At 59.7% G+C, this 18,214-nt stretch overlaps 11 non-coding genes and 3 pseudogenes across 11 annotated transcripts; all 14 read right to left on the bottom strand.

Annotated features, from left to right (window-relative positions):
• Positions 1–1,733: 1,733 nt before the first annotated feature.
• LOC138528907 (U1 spliceosomal RNA) lies at positions 1,734–1,897 on the bottom strand. Its single transcript, XR_011284306.1, has one exon. It is a non-coding gene; the product is annotated as a U1 spliceosomal RNA (small nuclear RNA).
• Positions 1,898–2,782: 885 nt separating this feature from the next.
• LOC138529352 (U1 spliceosomal RNA) lies at positions 2,783–2,946 on the bottom strand. Its single transcript, XR_011284689.1, has one exon. It is a non-coding gene; the product is annotated as a U1 spliceosomal RNA (small nuclear RNA).
• An 861-nt stretch (positions 2,947–3,807) lies between these two features.
• On the bottom strand, positions 3,808–3,971 carry LOC138529472 (U1 spliceosomal RNA). Its single transcript, XR_011284808.1, has one exon. It is a non-coding gene; the product is annotated as a U1 spliceosomal RNA (small nuclear RNA).
• An 866-nt stretch (positions 3,972–4,837) lies between these two features.
• On the bottom strand, positions 4,838–5,001 carry LOC138529351 (U1 spliceosomal RNA). Its single transcript, XR_011284688.1, has one exon. It is a non-coding gene; the product is annotated as a U1 spliceosomal RNA (small nuclear RNA).
• An 881-nt stretch (positions 5,002–5,882) lies between these two features.
• LOC138529460 (U1 spliceosomal RNA) lies at positions 5,883–6,046 on the bottom strand. The gene has a single exon (XR_011284797.1). It is a non-coding gene; the product is annotated as a U1 spliceosomal RNA (small nuclear RNA).
• An 879-nt stretch (positions 6,047–6,925) lies between these two features.
• Positions 6,926–7,063, bottom strand: LOC138528937 (U1 spliceosomal RNA; annotated as a pseudogene).
• A 1,827-nt stretch (positions 7,064–8,890) lies between these two features.
• Positions 8,891–9,054, bottom strand: LOC138529350 (U1 spliceosomal RNA). The gene has a single exon (XR_011284687.1). It is a non-coding gene; the product is annotated as a U1 spliceosomal RNA (small nuclear RNA).
• Positions 9,055–9,920: 866 nt separating this feature from the next.
• Positions 9,921–10,055, bottom strand: LOC138528961 (U1 spliceosomal RNA; annotated as a pseudogene).
• A 1,829-nt stretch (positions 10,056–11,884) lies between these two features.
• LOC138528906 (U1 spliceosomal RNA) lies at positions 11,885–12,048 on the bottom strand. The gene has a single exon (XR_011284305.1). It is a non-coding gene; the product is annotated as a U1 spliceosomal RNA (small nuclear RNA).
• An 881-nt stretch (positions 12,049–12,929) lies between these two features.
• LOC138529349 (U1 spliceosomal RNA) lies at positions 12,930–13,093 on the bottom strand. The gene has a single exon (XR_011284686.1). It is a non-coding gene; the product is annotated as a U1 spliceosomal RNA (small nuclear RNA).
• An 866-nt stretch (positions 13,094–13,959) lies between these two features.
• On the bottom strand, positions 13,960–14,094 carry LOC138528960 (U1 spliceosomal RNA; annotated as a pseudogene).
• A 1,829-nt stretch (positions 14,095–15,923) lies between these two features.
• LOC138528905 (U1 spliceosomal RNA) lies at positions 15,924–16,087 on the bottom strand. The gene has a single exon (XR_011284304.1). It is a non-coding gene; the product is annotated as a U1 spliceosomal RNA (small nuclear RNA).
• An 885-nt stretch (positions 16,088–16,972) lies between these two features.
• LOC138529348 (U1 spliceosomal RNA) lies at positions 16,973–17,136 on the bottom strand. Its single transcript, XR_011284685.1, has one exon. It is a non-coding gene; the product is annotated as a U1 spliceosomal RNA (small nuclear RNA).
• An 861-nt stretch (positions 17,137–17,997) lies between these two features.
• LOC138529471 (U1 spliceosomal RNA) lies at positions 17,998–18,161 on the bottom strand. Its single transcript, XR_011284807.1, has one exon. It is a non-coding gene; the product is annotated as a U1 spliceosomal RNA (small nuclear RNA).
• Between the last annotated feature and the right edge of the window lie 53 nt (positions 18,162–18,214).

Below are 18,214 nucleotides of genomic sequence, written 5' to 3'. Positions count from 1 at the left end.
CCCCCTCAAAGCAGAAGGGGTGGTTTCAATTTTACTTTGGGCATTTGGGTGGGTACATATATATTTTCTGTTCAGAGTCTGTGGTTTACAAAGTGTTCGTGTTTTGCCTGAGTAGGCAAAGAGTTCTCTTTTTCTTTATTTTATTTTTGGATGATTGCCTGGGCTGGGGGTTTTACTCAGGGCCCCCATCTTCCAGGCTGTCCTTGATTTCGTAGTCTCTTAGCAGGCCGTGGACCATCCTGCGACAGGCTTCGGTTGTCAGCAGCTCATCATTGAGGACCAGGCGTTTCCTTGCGTAGAGGAGAATGTCCTTCAGGCAGCAGAGGATCCTCCAGCAGTTCTGGATTGCCTCTACTGTGTGGGTCTGTGCAAAGAGTCCATACAGCACAGACTGGTGTATAATGTCTTGGGGCGGGATGTGAGCACTCAACTCAGTGTTCAGGGCCCTGCGCAGTTTCCTTGCAAAGGGGCATGCCCAGAAGAGGTGGTACGCTGTTTCCTCTGCCGGGCACCCCCTTGGGCAGCTCCTGTGTGGGCAGAGGCCCCGTCTGTTCATGAATGCTCGCACAGATAGTGCCCCCCTCACCGTCAGCCAGGCGATGTCCTTGTGAATATTCAGGAGTTTGTTTGATGCCACATTTTCCCACACCTGGGTAACTGTGGCCGCTGGCAGGTCCTCAATGGGATCTGTGGTGTCTTGGGACCGGATCAGGTTGTGAATTGTCCTTGGGTTCCACAATGCAGGCACCACCCCCTGAAGGCCAAAATCTGTGATGAACTTTTCCATCTCCCTGTAGTACCAAGGGAGCGTCCAGTTGTACGGGGCCTGCCTTGCTGATCACAGATGCTCCCCTGCCAGGTAAGTATGAGTTGCGAGCCAGAGGGCAGGGCTTGGGCCTGTTCTGGAAGCCCCGCTAAGCGAGGGTGAGAAGGCCGGCCCTGACCCAGCCCCAGCCCTCCCGGAAGCCCTGAGCGTCTGCGGAGCTGCCTGTCCCACGTGCAGGGGGAAGCTCCGGCAGGCAGAGCCCAGCAGAAGAGGCACATTGTGGCACAGTTCATGTCTCCCACCAGGCCCTGCTCGGCCTGAGATTTGCATAAATTCGGACCTGGCTGCCAGCCAGCAGGCCCAGTCGGAAAGCGAGCAGGCCTGGCGCAGTGGGCCCACTGGCCCGTCGGCCCCAGGCGGGTCCATGGCCCTCCTGAGCCGACAGGTCACCCCGCTTAACAAGAGCGTCTCGGGTGGGGTGCCCCCCGCCAGGACACGGCAAGGCCCGATCGTGCCCGATCGGTGCTCGGACGGGGCGGGCGGCAGCGGCGGCCGGGAGCCAGTTTCACCCCTGCCCCCAAAACCCCAGGAGCTGGCTGGGCCTTCCTTAGGTTGGAGGGCCTGGGCGCGAAAGCAGAGCCCGGGCAGGGCAGGCTGGCTTCAAGAACTACCGGGGCACCTGATATCATGGGGCGCACAAGTCTGGGGTTAGGCACCTGTGCACTTCACCCCTCCAGTGAATGCTGGCCCTCTTGACCGCAGCAACATTCAGGGGCCCAACCTACACATGACACACATGACTTTCACATTTTTTTATTTCACCAATCCATCAGGCCTGTGGACCCCTGAACGGCCCAGGGCTGGCCCTCTTGACTGCAGCAAAATAAACTCTGCTGCACGAGCTTGGGCCCTGTGTGCAAACAACCTGACTCGCACACTAAACTCTTTCTTTCTTTCACCAATAAATCAGGGGAAAGCGCGAACGCAGTCCCCCACTACCAGAAATAATGCAGTCGAGAATCCCGCATTTGGGGACATCGCAGGGGTCAGCAAATCCGATGTGCAATGGAGGAGTCTCACCCTGGGAGCTCTGCCTTGCTGATCACAGATGCTCCCCTGCCAGGTAAGTATGAGTTGCGAGCCAGAGGGCAGGGCTTGGGCCTGTTCTGGAAGCCCCGCTAAGCGAGGGTGAGAAGGCCGGCCCTGACCCAGCCCCAGCCCTCCCGGAAGCCCTGAGCGTCTGCGGAGCTGCCTGTCCCACGTGCAGGGGGAAGCTCCGGCAGGCAGAGCCCAGCAGAAGAGGCACATTGTGGCACAGTTCATGTCTCCCACCAGGCCCTGCTCGGCCTGAGATTTGCATAAATTCGGACCTGGCTGCCAGCCAGCAGGCCCAGTCGGAAAGCGAGCAGGCCTGGCGCAGTGGGCCCACTGGCCCGTCGGCCCCAGGCGGGTCCATGGCCCTCCTGAGCCGACAGGTCACCCCGCTTAACAAGAGCGTCTCGGGTGGGGTGCCCCCCGCCAGGACACGGCAAGGCCGTGAAGGCAAGGCCCGATCGTGCCCGATCCGGTGCTCGGACGGGGCGGGCGGCAGCGGCGGCCGGGAGCCAGTCTCACCCCTGCCCCCAAAACCCCAGGAGCTGGCTGGGCCTTCCTTAGGTTGGAGGGCCTGGGCGCGAAAGCAGAGCCCGGGCAGGGCAGGCTGGCTTCAAGAACTACCGGGGCACCTGATATCATGGGGCGCACAAGTCTGGGGTTAGGCACCTGTGCACTTCACCCCTCCAGTGAATGCTGGCCCTCTTGACCGCAGCAACATTCAGGGGCCCAACCTACACATGACACACATGACTTTCACATTTTTTTATTTCACCAATCCATCAGGCCTGTGGACCCCTGAACGGCCCAGGGCTGGCCCTCTTGACTGCAGCAAAATAAACTCTGCTGCACGAGCTTGGGCCCTGTGTGCAAACAACCTGACTCGCACACTAAACTCTTTCTTTCTTTCTTTCACCAATAAATCAGGGGAAAGCGCGAACGCAGTCCCCCACTACCAGAAATAATGCAGTCGAGAATCCCGCATTTGGGGACATCGCAGGGGTCAGCAAATCCGATGTGCAATGGATGAGCCTCACCCTGGGAGCTCTGCCTTGCTGATCACAGATGCTCCCCTGCCAGGTAAGTATGAGTTGCGAGCCAGAGGGCAGGGCTTGGGCCTGTTCTGGAAGCCCCGCTAAGCGAGGGTGAGAAGGCCGCCCTGACCCAGCCCCAGCCCTCCCGGAAGCCCTGAGCGTCTGCGGAGCTGCCTGTCCCACGTGCAGGGGGAAGCTCCGGCAGGCAGAGCCCAGCAGAAGAGGCACATTGTGGCACAGTTCATGTCTCCCACCAGGCCCTGCTCGGCCTGAGATTTGCATAAATTCGGACCTGGCTGCCAGCCAGCAGGCCCAGTCGGAAAGCGAGCAGGCCTGGCGCAGTGGGCCCACTGGCCCGTCGGCCCCAGGCGGGTCCATGGCCCTCCTGAGCCGACAGGTCACCCCGCTTAACAAGAGCGTCTCGGGTGGGCTGCCCCCCGCCAGGACACGGCAAGGCCCGATCGTGCCCGATCGGTGCTCGGACGGGGCGGGCGGCAGCGGCGGCCGGGAGCCAGTCTCACCCCTGCCCCCAAAACCCCAGGAGCTGGCTGGGCCTTCCTTAGGTTGGAGGGCCTGGGCGCGAAAGCAGAGCCCGGGCAGGACAGGCTGGCTTCAAGAACTACCGGGGCACCTGATATCATGGGGCGCACAAGTCTGGGGTTAGGCACCTGTGCACTTCACCCCTCCAGTGAATGCTGGCCCTCTTGACCGCAGCAACATTCAGGGGCCCAACCTACACATGACACACATGACTTTCACATTTTTTTATTTCACCAATCCATCAGGCCTGTGGACCCCTGAACGGCCCAGGGCTGGCCCTCTTGACTGCAGCAAAATAAACTCTGCTGCACGAGCTTGGGCCCTGTGTGCAAACAACCTGACTCGCACACTAAACTCTTTCTTTCACCAATAAATCAGGGGAAAGCGCGAACGCAGTCCCCCACTACCAGAAATAATGCAGTCGAGAATCCCGCATTTGGGGACATCGCAGGGGTCAGCAAATCCGATGTGCAATGGATGAGTCTCACCCTGGGAGCTCTGCCTTGCTGATCACAGATGCTCCCCTGCCAGGTAAGTATGAGTTGCGAGCCAGAGGGCAGGGCTTGGGCCTGTTCTGGAAGCCCCGCTAAGCGAGGGTGAGAAGGCCGGCCCTGACCCAGCCCCAGCCCTCCCGGAAGCCCTGAGCGTCTGCGGAGCTGCCTGTCCCACGTGCAGGGGGAAGCTCCGGCAGGCAGAGCCCAGCAGAAGAGGCACATTGTGGCACAGTTCATGTCTCCCACCAGGCCCTGCTCGGCCTGAGATTTGCATAAATTCGGACCTGGCTGCCAGCCAGCAGGCCCAGTCGGAAAGCGAGCAGGCCTGGCGCAGTGGGCCCACTGGCCCGTCGGCCCCAGGCGGGTCCATGGCCCTCCTGAGCCGACAGGTCACCCCGCTTAACAAGAGCGTCTCGGGTGGGGTGCCCCCCGCCAGGACACGGCAAGGCCCGATCGTGCCCGATCGGTGCTCGGACGGGGCGGGCGGCAGCGGCGGCCGGGAGCCAGTTTCACCCCTGCCCCCAAAACCCCAGGAGCTGGCTGGGCCTTCCTTAGGTTGGAGGGCCTGGGCGCGAAAGCAGAGACCGGGCAGGGCAGGCTGGCTTCAAGAACTACCGGGGCACCTGATATCATGGGGCGCACAAGTCTGGGGTTAGGCACCTGTGCACTTCACCCCTCCAGTGAATGCTGGCCCTCTTGACCGCAGCAACATTCAGGGGCCCAACCTACACATGACACACATGACTTTCACATTTTTTTATTTCACCAATCCATCAGGCCTGTGGACCCCTGAACGGCCCAGGGCTGGCCCTCTTGACTGCAGCAAAATAAACTCTGCTGCACGAGCTTGGGCCCTGTGTGCAAACAACCTGACTCGCACACTAAACTCTTTCTTTCTTTCACCAATAAATCAGGGGAAAGCGCGAACGCAGTCCCCCACTACCAGAAATAATGCAGTCGAGAATCCCGCATTTGGGGACATCGCAGGGGTCAGCAAATCCGATGTGCAATGGATGAGCCTCACCCTGGGAGCTCTGCCTTGCTGATCACAGATGCTCCCCTGCCAGGTAAGTATGAGTTGCGAGCCAGAGGGCAGGGCTTGGGCCTGTTCTGGAAGCCCCGCTAAGCGAGGGTGAGAAGGCCGGCCCTGACCCAGCCCCAGCCCTCCCGGAAGCCCTGAGCGTCTGCGGAGCTGCCTGTCCCACGTGCAGGGGGAAGCTCCGGCAGGCAGAGCCCAGCAGAAGAGGCACATTGTGGCACAGTTCATGTCTCCCACCAGGCCCTGCTCGGCCTGAGATTTGCATAAATTCGGACCTGGCTGCCAGCCAGCAGGCCCAGTCGGAAAGCGAGCAGGCCTGGCGCAGTGGGCCCACTGGCCCGTCGGCCCCAGGCGGGTCCATGGCCCTCCTGAGCCGACAGGTCACCCCGCTTAACAAGAGCGTCTCGGGTGGGGTGCCCCCCGCCAGGACACGGCAAGGCCGTGAAGGCAAGGCCCGATCGTGCCCGATCCGGTGCTCGGACGGGGCGGGCGGCAGCGGCGGCCGGGAGCCAGTCTCACCCCTGCCCCCAAAACCCCAGGAGCTGGCTGGGCCTTCCTTAGGTTGGAGGGCCTGGGCGCGAAAGCAGAGCCCGGGCAGGGCAGGCTGGCTTCAAGAACTACCGGGGCACCTGATATCATGGGGCGCACAAGTCTGGGGTTAGGCACCTGTGCACTTCACCCCTCCAGTGAATGCTGGCCCTCTTGACCGCAGCAACATTCAGGGGCCCAACCTACACATGACACACATGACTTTCACATTTTTTTATTTCACCAATCCATCAGGCCTGTGGACCCCTGAACGGCCCAGGGCTGGCCCTCTTGACTGCAGCAAAATAAACTCTGCTGCACGAGCTTGGGCCCTGTGTGCAAACAACCTGACTCGCACACTAAACTCTTTCTTTCTTTCACCAATAAATCAGGGGAAAGCGCGAACGCAGTCCCCCACTACCAGAAATAATGCAGTCGAGAATCCCGCATTTGGGGACATCGCAGGAGTCAGCAAATCCGATGTGCAATGGATGAGCCTCACCCTGGGAGCTCTGCCTTGCTGATCACAGATGCTCCCCTGCCAGGTAAGTATGAGGTGCGAGCCAGAGGGCAGGGCTTGGGCTTGTTCTGGAAGCCCCGCTAAGCGAGGGTGAGAAGGCCGCCCTGACCCAGCCCCAGCCCTCCCGGAAGCCCTGAGCGTCTGCGGAGCTGCCTGTCCCACGTGCAGGGGGAAGCTCCGGCAGGCAGAGCCCAGCAGAAGAGGCACATTGTGGCACAGTTCATGTCTCCCACCAGGCCCTGCTCGGCCTGAGATTTGCATAAATTCGGACCTGGCTGCCAGCCAGCAGGCCCAGTCGGAAAGCGAGCAGGCCTGGCGCAGTGGGCCCACTGGCCCGTCGGCCCCAGGCGGGTCCATGGCCCTCCTGAGCCGACAGGTCACTCCGCTTAACAAGAGCGTCTCGGGTGGGGTGCCCCCCGCCAGGACACTGCAAGGCCGTGAAGGCAAGGCCCGATCGTGCCCGATCGGTGCTCGGACGGGGCGGGCGGCAGCGGCGGCCGGGAGCCAGTCTCACCCCTGCCCCCAAAACCCCAGGAGCTGGCTGGGCCTTCCTTAGGTTGGAGGGCCTGGGCGCGAAAGCAGAGCCCGGGCAGGGCAGGCTGGCTTCAAAAACTACCGGGGCACCTGATATCATGGGGCGCACAAGTCTGGGGTTAGGCACCTGTGCACTTCACCCCTCCAGTGAATGCTGGCCCTCTTGACCGCAGCAACATTCAGGGGCCCAACCTACACATGACACACATGACTTTCACATTTTTTTATTTCACCAATCCATCAGGCCTGTGGACCCCTGAACGGCCCAGGGCTGGCCCTCTTGACTGCAGCAAAATAAACTCTGCTGCACGAGCTTGGGCCCTGTGTGCAAACAACCTGACTCGCACACTAAACTATTTCTTTCTTTCACCAATAAATCAGGGGAAAGCGCGAACGCAGTCCCCCACTACCAGAAATAATGCAGTCGAGAATCCCGCATTTGGGGACATCGCAGGGGTCAGCAAATCCGATGTGCAATGGATGAGCCTCACCCTGGGAGCTCTGCCTTGTTTTTTTTTTTTTTTGTAAAAATATCTTTATTAAGTGCTTAAAGATGATACAAGGGTAATAAATTCAATTCAATAAGAAGACTTTTGTGGCAATTACATTCCCCCCTCAAAGCAGAAGGGGTGGTTTCAATTTTACTTTGGGCATTTGGGTGGGTACATATATATTTTCTGTTCAGAGTCTGTGGTTTACAAAGTGTTCGTGTTTTGCCTGAGTAGGCTAAGAGTTCCCTTTTTCTTTATTTTATTTTTGGATGATTGCCTGGGCTGGGGGTTTTACTCAGGGCCCCCATCTTCCAGGCTGTCCTTGATTTCGTAGTCTCTTAGCAGGCCGTGGACCATCCTGCGGCAGGCTTCGGTTGTCAGCAGCTCATCATTGAGGACCAGGCGTTTCCTTGCGTAGAGGAGAATGTCCTTCATGCAGCAGAGGGTCCTCCAGCAGTTCTGGATTGCCTCTACTGTGTGGGTCTGTGCAAAGAGTCCATACAGCACAGACTGGTGTATAATGTCTTGGGGCGGGATGTGAGCACTCAACTCAGTGTTCAGGGCCCTGCGCAGTTTCCTTGCAAAGGGGCATGCCCAGAAGAGGTGGTACGCTGTTTCCTCTGCCGGGCACCCCCTTGGGCAGCTCCTGTGTGGGCAGAGGCCCCGTCTGTTCATGAATGCTCGCACAGATAGTGCCCCCCTCACCGTCAGCCAGGCGATGTCCTTGTGAATATTCAGGAGTTTGTTTGATGCCACATTTTCCCACACCTGGGTAACTGTGGCCGCTGGCAGGTCCTCAATGGGATCTGTGGTGTCTTGGGACCGGATCAGGTTGTGGATTGTCCTTGGGTTCCACAATGCAGGCACCACCCCCTGAAGGCCAAAATCTGTGATGAACTTTTCCATCTCCCTGTAGTACCAAGGGAGCGTCCAGTTGTACGGGGCCTGCCTTGCTGATCACAGATGCTCCCCTGCCAGGTAAGTATGAGTTGCGAGCCAGAGGGCAGGGCTTGGGCCTGTTCTGGAAGCCCCGCTAAGCGAGGGTGAGAAGGCCGGCCCTGACCCAGCCCCAGCCCTCCCGGAAGCCCTGAGCGTCTGCGGAGCTGCCTGTCCCACGTGCAGGGGGAAGCTCCGGCAGGCAGAGCCCAGCAGAAGAGGCACATTGTGGCACAGTTCATGTCTCCCACCAGGCCCTGCTCGGCCTGAGATTTGCATAAATTCGGACCTGGCTGCCAGCCAGCAGGCCCAGTCGGAAAGCGAGCAGGCCTGGCGCAGTGGGCCCACTGGCCCGTCGGCCCCAGGCGGGTCCATGGCCCTCCTGAGCCGACAGGTCACCCCGCTTAACAAGAGCGTCTCGGGTGGGGTGCCCCCCGCCAGGACACGGCAAGGCCCGATCGTGCCCGATCGGTGCTCGGACGGGGCGGGCGGCAGCGGCGGCCGGGAGCCAGTTTCACCCCTGCCCCCAAAACCCCAGGAGCTGGCTGGGCCTTCCTTAGGTTGGAGGGCCTGGGCGCGAAAGCAGAGACCGGGCAGGGCAGGCTGGCTTCAAGAACTACCGGGGCACCTGATATCATGGGGCGCACAAGTCTGGGGTTAGGCACCTGTGCACTTCACCCCTCCAGTGAATGCTGGCCCTCTTGACCGCAGCAACATTCAGGGGCCCAACCTACACATGACACACATGACTTCCACATTTTTTTATTTCACCAATCCATCAGGCCTGTGGACCCCTGAACGGCCCAGGGCTGGCCCTCTTGACTGCAGCAAAATAAACTCTGCTGCACGAGCTTGGGCCCTGTGTGCAAACAACCTGACTCGCACACTAAACTCTTTCTTTCTTTCACCAATAAATCAGGGGAAAGCGCGAACGCAGTCCCCCACTACCAGAAATAATGCAGTCGAGAATCCCGCATTTGGGGACATCGCAGGGGTCAGCAAATCCGATGTGCAATGGATGAGCCTCACCCTGGGAGCTCTGCCTTGCTGATCACAGATGCTCCCCTGCCAGGTAAGTATGAGTTGCGAGCCAGAGGGCAGGGCTTGGGCCTGTTCTGGAAGCCCCGCTAAGCGAGGGTGAGAAGGCCGGCCCTGACCCAGCCCCAGCCCTCCCGGAAGCCCTGAGCGTCTGCGGAGCTGCCTGTCCCACGTGCAGGGGGAAGCTCCGGCAGGCAGAGCCCAGCAGAAGAGGCACATTGTGGCACAGTTCATGTCTCCCAGCAGGCCCTGCTCGGCCTGAGATTTGCATAAATTCGGACCTGGCTGCCAGCCAGCAGGCCCAGTCGGAAAGCGAGTAGGCCTGGCGAAGTGGGCCCACTGGCCCGTCGGCCCCAGGCGGGTCCATGGCCCTCCTGAGCCGACAGGTCACCCCGCTTAACAAGAGCGTCTCGGGTGGGCTGCCCCCCGCCAGGACACGGCAAGGCCCGATCGTGCCCGATCGGTGCTCGGACGGGGCGGGCGGCAGCGGCGGCCGGGAGCCAGTCTCACCCCTGCCCCCAAAACCCCAGGAGCTGGCTGGGCCTTCCTTAGGTTGGAGGGCCTGGGCGCGAAAGCAGAGCCCGGGCAGGGCAGGCTGGCTTCAAGAACTACCGGGGCACCTGATATCATGGGGCGCACAAGTCTGGGGTTAGGCACCTGTGCACTTCACCCCTCCAGTGAATGCTGGCCCTCTTGACCGCAGCAACATTCAGGGGCCCAACCTACACATGACACACATGACTTTCACATTTTTTTATTTCACCAATCCATCAGGCCTGTGGACCCCTGAACGGCCCAGGGCTGGCCCTCTTGACTGCAGCAAAATAAACTCTGCTGCACGAGCTTGGGCCCTGTGTGCAAACAACCTGACTCGCACACTAAACTCTTTCTTTCTTTCACCAATAAATCAGGGGAAAGCGCGAACGCAGTCCCCCACTACCAGAAATAATGCAGTCGAGAATCCCGCATTTGGGGACATCGCAGGGGTCAGCAAATCCGATGTGCAATGGATGAGCCTCACCCTGGGAGCTCTGCCTTTTTTTCTTTTTTTTTGTAAAAATATCTTTATTAAGTGCTTAAAGATGATACAAGGGTAATAAATTCAATTCAATAAGAAGACTTTTGTGGCAATTACATTCCCCCCTCAAAGCAGAAGGGGTGGTTTCAATTTTACTTTGGGCATTTGGGTGGGTACATATATATTTTCTGTTCAGAGTCTGTGGTTTACAAAGTGTTCGTGTTTTGCCTGAGTAGGCAAAGAGTTCTCTTTTTCTTTATTTTATTTTTGGATGATTGCCTGGGCTGGGGGTTTTACTCAGGGCCCCCATCTTCCAGGCTGTCCTTGATTTCGTAGTCTCTTAGCAGGCCGTGGACCATCCTGCGACAGGCTTCGGTTGTCAGCAGCTCATCATTGAGGACCAGGCGTTTCCTTGCGTAGAGGAGAATGTCCTTCAGGCAGCAGAGGATCCTCCAGCAGTTCTGGATTGCCTCTACTGTGTGGGTCTGTGCAAAGAGTCCATACAGCACAGACTGGTGTATAATGTCTTGGGGCGGGATGTGAGCACTCAACTCAGTGTTCAGGGCCCTGCGCAGTTTCCTTGCAAAGGGGCATGCCCAGAAGAGGTGGTACGCTGTTTCCTCTGCCGGGCACCCCCTTGGGCAGCTCCTGTGTGGGCAGAGGCCCCGTCTGTTCATGAATGCTCGCACAGATAGTGCCCCCCTCACCGTCAGCCAGGCGATGTCCTTGTGAATATTCAGGAGTTTGTTTGATGCCACATTTTCCCACACCTGGGTAACTGTGGCCGCTGGCAGGTCCTCAATGGGATCTGTGGTGTCTTGGGACCGGATCAGGTTGTGAATTGTCCTTGGGTTCCACAATGCAGGCACCACCCCCTGAAGGCCAAAATCTGTGATGAACTTTTCCATCTCCCTGTAGTACCAAGGGAGCGTCCAGTTGTACGGGGCCTGCCTTGCTGATCACAGATGCTCCCCTGCCAGGTAAGTATGAGTTGCGAGCCAGAGGGCAGGGCTTGGGCCTGTTCTGGAAGCCCCGCTAAGCGAGGGTGAGAAGGCCGGCCCTGACCCAGCCCCAGCCCTCCCGGAAGCCCTGAGCGTCTGCGGAGCTGCCTGTCCCACGTGCAGGGGGAAGCTCCGGCAGGCAGAGCCCAGCAGAAGAGGCACATTGTGGCACAGTTCATGTCTCCCACCAGGCCCTGCTCGGCCTGAGATTTGCATAAATTCGGACCTGGCTGCCAGCCAGCAGGCCCAGTCGGAAAGCGAGCAGGCCTGGCGCAGTGGGCCCACTGGCCCGTCGGCCCCAGGCGGGTCCATGGCCCTCCTGAGCCGACAGGTCACCCCGCTTAACAAGAGCGTCTCGGGTGGGGTGCCCCCCGCCAGGACACGGCAAGGCCCGATCGTGCCCGATCGGTGCTCGGACGGGGCGGGCGGCAGCGGCGGCCGGGAGCCAGTTTCACCCCTGCCCCCAAAACCCCAGGAGCTGGCTGGGCCTTCCTTAGGTTGGAGGGCCTGGGCGCGAAAGCAGAGCCCGGGCAGGGCAGGCTGGCTTCAAGAACTACCGGGGCACCTGATATCATGGGGCGCACAAGTCTGGGGTTAGGCACCTGTGCACTTCACCCCTCCAGTGAATGCTGGCCCTCTTGACCGCAGCAACATTCAGGGGCCCAACCTACACATGACACACATGACTTTCACATTTTTTTATTTCACCAATCCATCAGGCCTGTGGACCCCTGAACGGCCCAGGGCTGGCCCTCTTGACTGCAGCAAAATAAACTCTGCTGCACGAGCTTGGGCCCTGTGTGCAAACAACCTGACTCGCACACTAAACTCTTTCTTTCTTTCACCAATAAATCAGGGGAAAGCGCGAACGCAGTCCCCCACTACCAGAAATAATGCAGTCGAGAATCCCGCATTTGGGGACATCGCAGGGGTCAGCAAATCCGATGTGCAATGGAGGAGTCTCACCCTGGGAGCTCTGCCTTGCTGATCACAGATGCTCCCCTGCCAGGTAAGTATGAGTTGCGAGCCAGAGGGCAGGGCTTGGGCCTGTTCTGGAAGCCCCGCTAAGCGAGGGTGAGAAGGCCGGCCCTGACCCAGCCCCAGCCCTCCCGGAAGCCCTGAGCGTCTGCGGAGCTGCCTGTCCCACGTGCAGGGGGAAGCTCCGGCAGGCAGAGCCCAGCAGAAGAGGCACATTGTGGCACAGTTCATGTCTCCCACCAGGCCCTGCTCGGCCTGAGATTTGCATAAATTCGGACCTGGCTGCCAGCCAGCAGACCCAGTCGGAAAGCGAGCAGGCCTGGCGCAGTGGGCCCACTGGCCCGTCGGCCCCAGGCGGGTCCATGGCCCTCCTGAGCCGACAGGTCACCCCGCTTAACAAGAGCGTCTCGGGTGGGGTGCCCCCCGCCAGGACACGGCAAGGCCGTGAAGGCAAGGCCCGATCGTGCCCGATCCGGTGCTCGGACGGGGCGGGCGGCAGCGGCGGCCGGGAGCCAGTCTCACCCCTGCCCCCAAAACCCCAGGAGCTGGCTGGGCCTTCCTTAGGTTGGAGGGCCTGGGCGCGAAAGCAGAGCCCGGGCAGGGCAGGCTGGCTTCAAGAACTACCGGGGCACCTGATATCATGGGGCGCACAAGTCTGGGGTTAGGCACCTGTGCACTTCACCCCTCCAGTGAATGCTGGCCCTCTTGACCGCAGCAACATTCAGGGGCCCAACCTACACATGACACACATGACTTCCACATTTTTTTATTTCACCAATCCATCAGGCCTGTGGACCCCTGAACGGCCCAGGGCTGGCCCTCTTGACTGCAGCAAAATAAACTCTGCTGCACGAGCTTGGGCCCTGTGTGCAAACAACCTGACTCGCACACTAAACTCTTTCTTTCTTTCACCAATAAATCAGGGGAAAGCGCGAACGCAGTCCCCCACTACCAGAAATAATGCAGTCGAGAATCCCGCATTTGGGGACATCGCAGGGGTCAGCAAATCCGATGTGCAATGGATGAGCCTCACCCTGGGAGCTCTGCCTTGCTGATCACAGATGCTCCCCTGCCAGGTAAGTATGAGTTGCGAGCCAGAGGGCAGGGCTTGGGCCTGTTCTGGAAGCCCCGCTAAGCGAGGGTGAGAAGGCCGGCCCTGACCCAGCCCCAGCCCTCCCGGAAGCCCTGAGCGTCTGCGGAGCTGCCTGTCCCACGTGCAGGGGGAAGCTCCGGCAGGCAGAGCCCAGCAGAAGAGGCACATTGTGGCACAGTTCATGTCTCCCAGCAGGCCCTGCTCGGCCTGAGATTTGCATAAATTCGGACCTGGCTGCCAGCCAGCAGGCCCAGTCGGAAAGCGAGTAGGCCTGGCGAAGTGGGCCCACTGGCCCGTCGGCCCCAGGCGGGTCCATGGCCCTCCTGAGCCGACAGGTCACCCCGCTTAACAAGAGCGTCTCGGGTGGGCTGCCCCCCGCCAGGACACGGCAAGGCCCGATCGTGCCCGATCGGTGCTCGGACGGGGCGGGCGGCAGCGGCGGCCGGGAGCCAGTCTCACCCCTGCCCCCAAAACCCCAGGAGCTGGCTGGGCCTTCCTTAGGTTGGAGGGCCTGGGCGCGAAAGCAGAGCCCGGGCAGGACAGGCTGGCTTCAAGAACTACCGGGGCACCTGATATCATGGGGCGCACAAGTCTGAGGTTAGGCACCTGTGCACTTCACCCCTCCAGTGAATGCTGGCCCTCTTGACCGCAGCAACATTCAGGGGCCCAACCTACACATGACACACATGACTTTCACATTTTTTTATTTCACCAATCCATCAGGCCTGTGGACCCCTGAACGGCCCAGGGCTGGCCCTCTTGACTGCAGCAAAATAAACTCTGCTGCACGAGCTTGGGCCCTGTGTGCAAACAACCTGACTCGCACACTAAACTCTTTCTTTCTTTCACCAATAAATCAGGGGAAAGCGCGAACGCAGTCCCCCACTACCAGAAATAATGCAGTCGAGAATCCCGCATTTGGGGACATCGCAGGGGTCAGCAAATCCGATGTGCAATGGATGAGCCTCACCCTGGGAGCTCTGCCTTTTTTTCTTTTTTTTTGTAAAAATATCTTTATTAAGTGCTTAAAGATGATACAAGGGTAATAAATTCAATTCAATAAGAAGACTTTTGTGGCAATTACATTCCCCCCTCAAAGCAGAAGGGGTGGTTTCAATTTTACTTTGGGCATTTGGGTGGGTACATATATATTTTCTGTTCAGAGTCTGTGGTTTACAAAGTGTTCGTGTTTTGCCTGAGTAGGCAAAGAGTTCTCTTTTTCTTTATTTTATTTTTGGATGATTGCCTGGGCTGGGGGTTTTACTCAGGGCCCCCATCTTCCAGGCTGTCCTTGATTTCGTAGTCTCTTAGCAGGCCGTGGACCATCCTGCGACAGGCTTCGGTTGTCAGCAGCTCATCATTGAGGACCAGGCGTTTCCTTGCGTAGAGGAGAATGTCCTTCAGGCAGCAGAGGATCCTCCAGCAGTTCTGGATTGCCTCTACTGTGTGGGTCTGTGCAAAGAGTCCATACAGCACAGACTGGTGTATAATGTCTTGGGGCGGGATGTGAGCACTCAACTCAGTGTTCAGGGCCCTGCGCAGTTTCCTTGCAAAGGGGCATGCCCAGAAGAGGTGGTACGCTGTTTCCTCTGCCGGGCACCCCCTTGGGCAGCTCCTGTGTGGGCAGAGGCCCCGTCTGTTCATGAATGCTCGCACAGATAGTGCCCCCCTCACCGTCAGCCAGGCGATGTCCTTGTGAATATTCAGGAGTTTGTTTGATGCCACATTTTCCCACACCTGGGTAACTGTGGCCGCTGGCAGGTCCTCAATGGGATCTGTGGTGTCTTGGGACCGGATCAGGTTGTGAATTGTCCTTGGGTTCCACAATGCAGGCACCACCCCCTGAAGGCCAAAATCTGTGATGAACTTTTCCATCTCCCTGTAGTACCAAGGGAGCGTCCAGTTGTACGGGGCCTGCCTTGCTGATCACAGATGCTCCCCTGCCAGGTAAGTATGAGTTGCGAGCCAGAGGGCAGGGCTTGGGCCTGTTCTGGAAGCCCCGCTAAGCGAGGGTGAGAAGGCCGGCCCTGACCCAGCCCCAGCCCTCCCGGAAGCCCTGAGCGTCTGCGGAGCTGCCTGTCCCACGTGCAGGGGGAAGCTCCGGCAGGCAGAGCCCAGCAGAAGAGGCACATTGTGGCACAGTTCATGTCTCCCACCAGGCCCTGCTCGGCCTGAGATTTGCATAAATTCGGACCTGGCTGCCAGCCAGCAGGCCCAGTCGGAAAGCGAGCAGGCCTGGCGCAGTGGGCCCACTGGCCCGTCGGCCCCAGGCGGGTCCATGGCCCTCCTGAGCCGACAGGTCACCCCGCTTAACAAGAGCGTCTCGGGTGGGGTGCCCCCCGCCAGGACACGGCAAGGCCCGATCGTGCCCGATCGGTGCTCGGACGGGGCGGGCGGCAGCGGCGGCCGGGAGCCAGTTTCACCCCTGCCCCCAAAACCCCAGGAGCTGGCTGGGCCTTCCTTAGGTTGGAGGGCCTGGGCGCGAAAGCAGAGCCCGGGCAGGGCAGGCTGGCTTCAAGAACTACCGGGGCACCTGATATCATGGGGCGCACAAGTCTGGGGTTAGGCACCTGTGCACTTCACCCCTCCAGTGAATGCTGGCCCTCTTGACCGCAGCAACATTCAGGGGCCCAACCTACACATGACACACATGACTTTCACATTTTTTTATTTCACCAATCCATCAGGCCTGTGGACCCCTGAACGGCCCAGGGCTGGCCCTCTTGACTGCAGCAAAATAAACTCTGCTGCACGAGCTTGGGCCCTGTGTGCAAACAACCTGACTCGCACACTAAACTCTTTCTTTCTTTCACCAATAAATCAGGGGAAAGCGCGAACGCAGTCCCCCACTACCAGAAATAATGCAGTCGAGAATCCCGCATTTGGGGACATCGCAGGGGTCAGCAAATCCGATGTGCAATGGAGGAGTCTCACCCTGGGAGCTCTGCCTTGCTGATCACAGATGCTCCCCTGCCAGGTAAGTATGAGTTGCGAGCCAGAGGGCAGGGCTTGGGCCTGTTCTGGAAGCCCCGCTAAGCGAGGGTGAGAAGGCCGGCCCTGACCCAGCCCCAGCCCTCCCGGAAGCCCTGAGCGTCTGCGGAGCTGCCTGTCCCACGTGCAGGGGGAAGCTCCGGCAGGCAGAGCCCAGCAGAAGAGGCACATTGTGGCACAGTTCATGTCTCCCACCAGGCCCTGCTCGGCCTGAGATTTGCATAAATTCGGACCTGGCTGCCAGCCAGCAGGCCCAGTCGGAAAGCGAGCAGGCCTGGCGCAGTGGGCCCACTGGCCCGTCGGCCCCAGGCGGGTCCATGGCCCTCCTGAGCCGACAGGTCACCCCGCTTAACAAGAGCGTCTCGGGTGGGGTGCCCCCCGCCAGGACACGGCAAGGCCGTGAAGGCAAGGCCCGATCGTGCCCGATCCGGTGCTCGGACGGGGCGGGCGGCAGCGGCGGCCGGGAGCCAGTCTCACCCCTGCCCCCAAAACCCCAGGAGCTGGCTGGGCCTTCCTTAGGTTGGAGGGCCTGGGCGCGAAAGCAGAGCCCGGGCAGGGCAGGCTGGCTTCAAGAACTACCGGGGCACCTGATATCATGGGGCGCACAAGTCTGGGGTTAGGCACCTGTGCACTTCACCCCTCCAGTGAATGCTGGCCCTCTTGACCGCAGCAACATTCAGGGGCCCAACCTACACATGACACACATGACTTTCACATTTTTTTATTTCACCAATCCATCAGGCCTGTGGACCCCTGAACGGCCCAGGGCTGGCCCTCTTGACTGCAGCAAAATAAACTCTGCTGCACGAGCTTGGGCCCTGTGTGCAAACAACCTGACTCGCACACTAAACTCTTTCTTTCTTTCTTTCACCAATAAATCAGGGGAAAGCGCGAACGCAGTCCCCCACTACCAGAAATAATGCAGTCGAGAATCCCGCATTTGGGGACATCGCAGGGGTCAGCAAATCCGATGTGCAATGGATGAGCCTCACCCTGGGAGCTCTGCCTTGCTGATCACAGATGCTCCCCTGCCAGGTAAGTATGAGTTGCGAGCCAGAGGGCAGGGCTTGGGCCTGTTCTGGAAGCCCCGCTAAGCGAGGGTGAGAAGGCCGCCCTGACCCAGCCCCAGCCCTCCCGGAAGCCCTGAGCGTCTGCGGAGCTGCCTGTCCCACGTGCAGGGGGAAGCTCCGGCAGGCAGAGCCCAGCAGAAGAGGCACATTGTGGCACAGTTCATGTCTCCCACCAGGCCCTGCTCGGCCTGAGATTTGCATAAATTCGGACCTGGCTGCCAGCCAGCAGGCCCAGTCGGAAAGCGAGCAGGCCTGGCGCAGTGGGCCCACTGGCCCGTCGGCCCCAGGCGGGTCCATGGCCCTCCTGAGCCGACAGGTCACCCCGCTTAACAAGAGCGTCTCGGGTGGGCTGCCCCCCGCCAGGACACGGCAAGGCCCGATCGTGCCCGATCGGTGCTCGGACGGGGCGGGCGGCAGCGGCGGCCGGGAGCCAGTCTCACCCCTGCCCCCAAAACCCCAGGAGCTGGCTGGGCCTTCCTTAGGTTGGAGGGCCTGGGCGCGAAAGCAGAGCCCGGGCAGGACAGGCTGGCTTCAAGAACTACCGGGGCACCTGATATCATGGGGCGCACAAGTCTGGGGTTAGGCACCTGTGCACTTCACCCCTCCAGTGAATGCTGGCCCTCTTGACCGCAGCAACATTCAGGGGCCCAACCTACACATGACACACATGACTTTCACATTTTTTTATTTCACCAATCCATCAGGCCTGTGGACCCCTGAACGGCCCAGGGCTGGCCCTCTTGACTGCAGCAAAATAAACTCTGCTGCACGAGCTTGGGCCCTGTGTGCAAACAACCTGACTCGCACACTAAACTCTTTCTTTCACCAATAAATCAGGGGAAAGCGCGAACGCAGTCCCCCACTACCAGAAATAATGCAGTCGAGAATCCCGCATTTGGGGACATCGCAGGGGTCAGCAAATCCGATGTGCAATGGATGAGTCTCACCCTGGGAGCTCTGCCTTGCTGATCACAGATGCTCCCCTGCCAGGTAAGTATGAGTTGCGAGCCAGAGGGCAGGGCTTGGGCCTGTTCTGGAAGCCCCGCTAAGC

This window comes from Ambystoma mexicanum, chromosome 7q (genome assembly GCF_040938575.1).
Source record: "Ambystoma mexicanum isolate Mex_15411 chromosome 7q, UKY_AmexF1_1, whole genome shotgun sequence".
In the NCBI taxonomy this organism is placed as follows: domain Eukaryota; kingdom Metazoa; phylum Chordata; class Amphibia; order Caudata; family Ambystomatidae; genus Ambystoma; species Ambystoma mexicanum.
This window is presented reverse-complemented; position numbering and strand designations above follow the sequence as displayed.